At 42.0% G+C, this 9,023-nt stretch overlaps 1 protein-coding gene and 1 pseudogene across 1 annotated transcript in view; one reads left to right on the forward strand and one right to left on the reverse strand.

The window, feature by feature from the left end:
* The window catches only part of LOC109478199, a 5,202-nt pseudogene extending 4,730 nt beyond the window's left edge, over window positions 1-472 (reverse strand).
* Window positions 1-9,023, forward strand: part of LOC109478292 (cadherin-23-like) — a 69,783-nt gene that overhangs the window by 4,667 nt on the left and 56,093 nt on the right. The gene's annotated exons all lie outside the window — the stretch shown is intronic.

A 9,023-nucleotide genomic window follows, 5' to 3' on the forward strand; every position in this document is an offset into this window, starting at 1 on the left:
GTGTGTGTGTGTGGGGGGGGGGGTATTTTGTATTATCTTGCTTGGCTGATTCACCTGAATTTCAAGACCCAGCCGTATAGCATATAGCCGTTATGTTTACTGCACTTCAAAATGCAAAGACCACAAGAGGGATAGATTTAAGGGGTGGTGTTATCTGATGATTTGGCTCGTTTGTATGTTTACTTTGAAAGCTATGACTGGTTACCCCAAACTGCTAAAAGAATGGAATAAACTGAAAGAAGTATGATAAAGAATAAAGAGACCGTTATGCCCCCTCCCCATCACCAGACGTTAAGGAGCACACCCTTAAAGAGGCCGTCAAATTGAATCCGGTCTTTTGCGGACAATTTTCCGGCCAGCGGCCCGGCTGCCGGTTCGGCAGAACGTGGTCATGTATTACCGTTCCCGCGGGTCGGACTTCATTAAGGAGCATGTTTGTACCTGGGATACCGGCGGACGGAGGGACTCCCATGGCGACCCGCGGTAACGAGCGGTACAGACGTGATTGGTACGTAGGTCCACTGTCTCTCAGAAAATCGGACTATACAGCCACAGCAGATAGACGCTGTAATAAATGCACGGGTGCAGACTGAACCTACTCTCCAGTCCATATGCTTACCTTCTCATATGGACTGCTCTATTAATTCTTACTCAAACACATTCACATATATGGTGACAGGAGTCTAAATCCCTCCTACTATAAAATTGCAACATTATGTAAGCCAACACCAGTTACCATGGTGAGAGACAGTCTGGTCCAGGTCAGAAGTCAGTGTTTGGAACGGAAGAGGAAGCAGAAGAAGAAACAGAGCAAAAACAATATGTTTTCCTTCGATAAACGTAAAAAATCTTCAGTCTGCTGCGCACGTTATGTAGAATAATCACCGTTAGCTAGGACATTAAGCTCCGTGTCAAGGCAAAGTGATTCATAATGTAAACTATTTCTATAAACGTGGATGAACCACACATATTACTGTTTATTGCGTCTCTAATGTGGTGTTAGGAAACGTATAGTGACAGATATACCACGACTTTAGTGCCGACAGTTAAGTTATATTCATTCTGCGTGTCAACTTAATGTAACGGATAAGAATAAACTTGTGGTGCTGATCAAGATGAATGTTTGTTGTGAAAATACTAGAGTACTAGTAAAGCCCTAGTACTCTCAGTCATTTTGATAGCGTGCCTTGAATATTGATGAAATTAAAAACACTGCTCAAATTGACGATATTACGGTACAACTTTCCATAACAAGAAATCGAGAATTTCAGACCTCAGTGAGGCTAGCATTTAGTGAGTTGTGAATTTCTTTTATAAATGGGTTTCTCGCTGATCCACGCATTTTCCCACTGCCTTCCATAAGGCAATAAACATGTAAATGTCTGGAAAATAAAGACTGAAAATGGTTCGACCTTTGACCTAACTTGACCTGTCAGTGTCCCCCTATGTGCCTGGCATGTGGGACCATCAGTCTGCGGTTACACCATTTCCCCCTCTCACTTCCTATGACTCTCGTATCCATATAACCACGGGCAACAACAAACAAACAAACACATTAAAAACAAAACCTCTATACACGGAGGTAATAAAGGAGCAAGTAAGTGAGAACAGGAGCAATATATTGCTTGGCTGCTTGCAAGGCGTTTTCGAAAATAACGGGGATCTTCTATATTATACATGTATGTGACTGTACCTAGATTATCTCCTCTTTTTTATCCCCCCTTCTCGTCTCTATTTACGTGCTCCAAACTTAATCAGTCCACCAGTTGATAAAATGGCCAAACTCAAATTGCATCACGGTACGACTTGCTTTACGGGTGCGTTACGATTTTACGGTTCAAAACTAAAGCCGAGGCGTGACGTTGTACGTACCAGTAACATACGCAGCCACGCGTGTGATACGCGATGCTAAAACAGCACGGACCGCTCTATTCTGATTCAACTTTAATGCGTTTTCAATCAGGGATTCGCTGTAAAGATAAGATTGATGTTGTTAAGTATCTTGATAAAGATGCATGTGCCTCTACTTGTAGAAAAAATCACGAAAAGCATGGAAACTTTATTTATTTACTTATTTATTAATCTTTGAAACACATGGGTCTTCATACATTTGTACATCTCCAAGATACACTTCTACAAATTTTGCACCCTTGTAGTTTAGTGTGCTTCGCACCAGGGTAGTGCTAGTCTTTCACAGCAGCAGACTTCTCTGTGTCAACTTTCAAAAGTGTTTCATGTTCTCTAATTTTAATGGTGTACATTTCTTTATCTGACGTCTTATACAGTTGTAAATTTATGACATAATCAGACGAAATGTCCCAATAGCTATAAACGTGCATTCATTGAATCGTTGTCGGCCAATAACTTAATTCTATCAACCTTTGACCTTCTGATTGTGCTCGAATTTTCCAGGATGACATTTGGACAAACGGCATTGAAAGGCGATATCTAATTTTGTCGGCAGTCGCGCTGGGGTCACAGAGGTCACAGATGGTGACCTGCCCAAAAAGCTTACCGCTAACGAAGTGTAGGTGTCCCTGCCACCCGGCCTAGTGAGCTGTGGAATGGTGCTTAAACCGTGTTACTCCTAACGGTCTTACATTCTAAAGGAATAAGGTGAACTCATTATTTTGGGAGACCTGGCCATCTACGTATCCTGGAGTAACCATTAGAACAAACTATCGTTTTATATCTGACATTAGCAAGATACATTTAAGCTGATGTGTTACGCCGAAGGGTCGCTATACAGATACAGATGATACTGATACAAATGCATGGTGAGGGTTATGTGTAAAATGCAGTATTTATAGACATTTTGGACAAAAATGTTACGGAGACATCGACGGTAGTTTCTACACTACGGGACCTTTCCACTGGATTTAGACCTTTGGGTGACCGTTGAGCGACCAACATTGGAGCGGTGTATGAATACGACTTGAAAGGCAAACAAAAAAATGTACAAAATATACTTCTTTATCACTGAAATTTGTTTGAACTACTAATGCGTTTTTAACGGTCACTCAGTGGCCGCCGCCTGAGTGGAAATGTGGTACAATGTCCGCTGACCCAGGCACAGTTCAACATTAGGAAATACGGTAACAGGTGCAGCACAACCGACGGCTTCACCCAGAGGAACTAGAGGCACATTAATTATGTCACTTGTACATGGTGCATGTAATAGCCTATCAACCCCTTCCAATCAAACGCCAGTTGCTAATAAGGAAGGGCCTGTTTATATGTGATGGCGGAATGGTGCACCGGTACTTCAGCACCAGGGACAGGGCCTGTTTACCCCAAATCTTTGAACGAACTCTTTGTAGCTAGAGACCGGTCCTCTATCTGACAGGGTATAAGCATAATGAAACAAATAGTTATGTTCTCATAAGAAAAGAAAATGTTGCTACAAATGACGTTAGTGAGACACAAGCATTTAAGATTAGGTTTGTACTTTAAAACATAGGATCTTTGACATGCGTTTTGCAATGGAGGGATTTCCCTGCCTATAATAATTGGGGAAAGACACAGAACATGAACAATGAAAAATCAAATCAAATCAGTTATGGCGTCTAAAAACACAGATGAACTTTCAAGATAAGAATAATCAAATCTATCTATAGTGACCACTCAGTGGATTTGAAGAAAACGGTCATATTAGACAGGCGGTGACTATAGAAAGGATTCTTAATGTATATTTCAACGGGGAGCCCCACAAAAAGTGGCCAGATGGTATGCATAGGTTAATGTATAGGTGGTCAATAGTACACGTTTGACTGTATCACATATGCACACCCATGTTCAACGGTCATGTCGTTTATTCTAAACCCTATTAGTATTCTAGTTAGCCTGGCATTAATCCGGTTTCTTATCAAAACCTACTACAACATTTTATAATCTCTCTGGCAGAGCGCCAGTGCCTGGACGTTCTGATACCTTGAGAACGGGACATTAACTCAAGATCACAGACAGGATTACGCGCATTTAGATGCCCCTTAATCCGTTGATCCGTTAATCCGTGCCAGAATGATGGGGGATTATCTATCATACCGTTGGTAAGTCCTGTGGGAATGATGTCTGCATTAGCCGCCGTGGTGTAGGCATATCGCCACCTGCGGCGCAGCTAATACACCCTGACATGTTCCATCGGTATCTAACACGTTCGTGATGTTGGCTCTGATTCGAACCTACGGGGGAAATCATATCTACGTCAACAGCGATGATCCACACAGCTCATTTACCGCTCCACTGCGTCCTGAGCTCCCGGCTCCAGTTCGAAATCAAATTTACAAACACCGCGGGCACTTCTAGTACTCGTCAGATGGTAAAGACCGACGTCGCGAACTGAGACACGGTTAGAAAGCTAAACCTTGTAAGGTTCTTGACATTCAGATGACAGACGACGTTAATACGACATGATTGCCTAGGTGTAATCCAAGATAGCGCAAAGCTTCGTTTCCGTCCTGAGTCTTATTTGATGCGTTTCGTCCGATAAGGCAAAGTTAAAGACGAGTCCTATTAACTTTTTGGCCCTCTACACAATCAATAAATGGCGGAAAACTCACATTAAACTTTCGTTCCTCTTGGAAACTTCTGGTATTTTCTGATTTAAGTCTTGTAATTTAGATGATAAACGGAATAGAGAAGTATTCTGTACGTGACATCCCTATCTTGTCTCGTATATCTAAGTCTTTCAGTCATCGTTAAAATAACCAGAGCGCACAGACACGCAACAGACAGTACTATCCAGTGTAATTCCTTCCTTCCTGCAATTTATGGGAACTTCCACCTTATATGTTTGAAGCGTACAATCTCATGCGACTTGTTCAACCCATGTAGCTTGATAGCTTTGAACAGCTCCCCTAGGTCTCTGAACTTTAGATGGCGTAGACATCTCACAATACCCCCGAATCACTTAGAGTGCGCTCTTCAACCATTCGGTAACAAAGATAAGTTTCTCAAACTGTAGCTATGTCTACGCCTTGCCAGCTGCGGCATTTTAAGTGGTCTTACTGGAATGATTCAACTAATGGACGAAGAGTGCTCGGAGCCAACTCGATGAAAAGGAATTGCAGATGAACGTGAACTTGTATGTGCGGGAATTTCTTCCAGTTGACACAGATTCGTGCACCGACATGAATAATAGTCAGATTCAAAGTGTCGTCGGAAAATTCTCGACAATTATGTCTGAAATATTTTATTGATACTCGTACACAGTATAGCTTTATATACGTACGCCTGTTGCCTCTAACGCAAACTAGGAGCTTACATGTACCATTGCCGGAGCATCTATTATATGGTAAACAGATACAGATGTACAGATGTTCAGTAGAATTTGAAGATTGTACCACTGGAAATATATCTGTAGAATGGAATAGGATACTACTAGATGTTTGTATAATTTTCATAGTTGTGGGCCTTCTACGGAGAACATCTTGGCAAAAATGTGTCGGTATTGCCAAGTATATGCACGAGTGTGTGCAGCATCAAGCAGGCTGGTTTATATCGATAAATATTTCCAAGTTTTCAGTCGTTACCTCCGTTTATACCTGACATACATATTCTTAAGTAGAAGATACCGTTAGATTGATAGCCACGTGTGTTAATGGATAGACAGTTCTATGTCGCTGCGATATAAATGGAGTGGGGGGGGGGGTTGGAGTAATCTTCGGTTCCAATAACAGATGGTGCGAAGAACGTTTACCGATGATGAGAGACACGTCGGCGAAAGATAAATACTCTGTACGACCTTGGCGAAGGGTAAGTCATCAGAGGACATGGTATCAGGGAGCATGTATTTGACAGCACGGTCGTATTAGGTGAGAGGGTGCCCTCTACCCATTCATAACAGTGTTTTAACACAGGTGTGTTATTGTAACTATAAGCCTAAACTACAAGCGGAAAGAAAGATAGAAAGATAGTATTGACAATGAAGAGAAGTAGTTTTGAAACTTTAAAATGTTCAAAAGATTTTGCTTGAATTTTCCTCTATTGTAGACTCTTTCTTTATATTTAGCGTTATCCTTCTTTCTCTTTCTCCTCTCTACTTTTTGTCCTCATCCCCTCTGTTCTTCTTGCTACCTTTTCGATACAACTTCTAATGAAAGAAATATTTTTATTCAAGTGAGAAATGTTTGCAGGAACAGAGAGATAAATCCTCAGCTAAACGCCAGCTAATCACAATAGCTCATCAGACAAATCTAATATTAGAAGAATTGAAGCACACCACGCCAGCTACCGTGATTAAAGAAGTAAATCTTTCCTGCAGTAATTCAGAGGGCTGACTAAGTCATAGTTACAGACTGAAATTCCAACGTCTTGTTTGACATTCCTATTGTGTATCGGGGATAGGTTGGCCCACATCAAAAGATTTTTAAAGAAAGCAGCCGTATGTTTAGCCTGATAACATATATATATTGTAGTGCTATAATAACAGTATTGTTGTGACATAGTTGTGAAACTGTATAGCCGTTTTACGTTTCTGTGAATGTATGTGCCGTTAGGATACAGGCCGTGTGTACTGTGGGCCTTGTTGTGCTTGTATGTACCGTAAGGATACAGGCCGTGTGCACTGCGGGTCTTTAGGATACAGGCCGTGTGACTTTTCTGTGCATATCACGATGTGCTGTTAGGATACAGGCCGTGTGTATTGCGGGTCTAGTCAGTGCTTGTATATGTGCCGTTAGGATACAGGCCGTGTGTACTGTGGGTCTAGTCAGTGCTTGTATGTGCCGTTAGGATATGGATACAGGCCGTGTGTACTGCGGGTCTACTACGGTCAGTGCTTGTATGTGCCGTTAGAATACAGGCCGTGTGTACTGTGGGTCTAGTCAGTGCTTGTATGTGCCGTTAGGATACAGGCCGTGTGTACTTCGGGTCTAGTCAGTGCTTGTATGTGCCGTTAGGATACAGGCGTGACGCCGGATGTAATGAGACGTGGCGCGAACACCTGCTACACTATGTCGGCTGACACACATCAGCGGGCTCGTATAACCATTTCAACACGTAGTCATAGTCTCAAAGCTCGCACGTCGTCTTCAAAACGATATCATATCACGGCTAGACGTGCTTCTGTAACCTGCTATATTTGGACACAGGTATCGTCCATAAATATGTTTTTCCTGAACAAGGTGATTCATGAAAACTCGGTACTTAATTTATGTTATCACATGATTTGTTAATGAACGCTCTTCAGCTATCTTTACGTGGTATTTTTCTTTGAAGTTGAGGTTAATGTTTTTGAGACGACCCTGCTAATCCACATACACCGGAAGATGGAATCACATTGCTGTAACGGGAACTACGCTTAAAACTGTGGTCCTAAAATGGAAGAAACAGTCAAACATGTTCATAATTGACACGATTTGAGCATTCTGAAAATGAGCATTCTAGAAAATGAAATTTGTAAGGTGCAAACTACCAAGATACAATGGAACGCAAGCTTAGTAGTGCATGCACGTAAAAAGAAACCATGGAGGTGTTGTAAAGTCCCAAATCCGTCCACTATCCCTACGACTATAATGCTAAACGACAGTTGCCTAGTGGTGACATGAAACCGAAGAATCATCACACATTGTATGTGATATCCTAACAGCCCAGCCTCAGTGTTCCCTCCGCTACTCAACTTGTAAATTGCGACATGGAACCTAAATCACCACAGAGGCAGCCATTTCCCCAAAACGAGCACCAACTGTTCCCTTTGTGTAACAGAAAATAGCTGCACCATTAAATCATAGCCGTAGACACTCAAACGGTCGCTGGGGGATAATTTCAAGAGATACGCCCTTCTCAACTTTGTAGTCTTTTCGTTCCCCCCATATACAAGCCATTCCCACCAAGCATACAGGTACCAATGTGCCAGATGTGGACCCTTCACCCAATTTCTTCTCACATTACAAAACATTTGGTCCAGGCTCTGGTTTTCATTGTGACTTTACGATTACAAATATGTTTACTCTTCTGAGTGTGTTGGGCCATTTGATGCTTTCGTCTCGGTCTTTTGTTTCACGGTGATAGTACTAGATTGTGACCGATCTTATATTATGAGCACGTTAGACATCTACTTTTGGGATATTTTGGGAATAAGCGGATCATTCTAATTAATAGATTTTAGTGCCGCGTAGTAAACCTATATAGGGGATTTCTATGAAGGACAAGTATGTTGTGGATGGCACCACGTAAAATGTCGGGTGTAAATGATCAAAGCAATCTGTAAACCATTTCATCACCTACAAATCTCGTGTTCATTATCCAGATACAACTTCTAGTGACATGTACATACCGTGATTACGCCGATATTTGGTATTTGCGTGTGTGGTAGAGATTTAGTTAACATTGGACCCGCGGAAGGCCTTGATACGAGACCGAATAACTGAATATATGTCCCTGTCCTTGGTGCTGAACTGAAGACAGAATTACTGTTATAAAACATTAGTGGGATCGATGCCTTTCGGGTTTCTCCCATAACACGTAGTGACTAACTACATTACTGAACTCTGTGTGCTGAGGGAATTTTTGCTAATTTTGTTCCAAAAGTTCACAGTACACGTTATACCTAATGGCATGAAAAAACACTGAGAAACTAACAGACCAGAACAGTAAAATGTCTTAACAGCTTATTTGGTGACCCGCGCAAAATCAATATGTTGGTTTTTAGCCGTCCAAAGAGTCAATACCATCTGTAGACTGGACAACGTGGTGTCAAGCGAGGTCGTTTTAGGATGGTCACCTTTGACTTCAGGCCGATGAATTTGTCAACAGCAGGGGTTGGTTGTCTTTGACCCTAGGTCAGATAGGACGGCAGTAGCGGCCGGTGGCAACTGCAATTGTGATGATATATGAAGGAAGGAGGTTGTTGTTTCAAAACAAAAACACGATCGAGATTTGTGCGTTTTATAAGATCTTCAGATAAGAGATTCAGTTAGAGAGAGAGGGAAGGGGGAGAGAAAGAGGGAGAGAGAGGGAGAGTGTGTGTGTGTGTGTGTGTGTGTGTGTGTGTGTGTGTGTGTGTGTGTGTGTGTGTGTGTGTG

This window comes from Branchiostoma belcheri, unplaced genomic scaffold, assembly GCF_001625305.1.
Source record: "Branchiostoma belcheri isolate BF01 breed outbred unplaced genomic scaffold, Haploidv18h27 scaffold43, whole genome shotgun sequence".
Classification (NCBI taxonomy): Eukaryota; Metazoa; Chordata; class Leptocardii; order Amphioxiformes; family Branchiostomatidae; genus Branchiostoma; species Branchiostoma belcheri.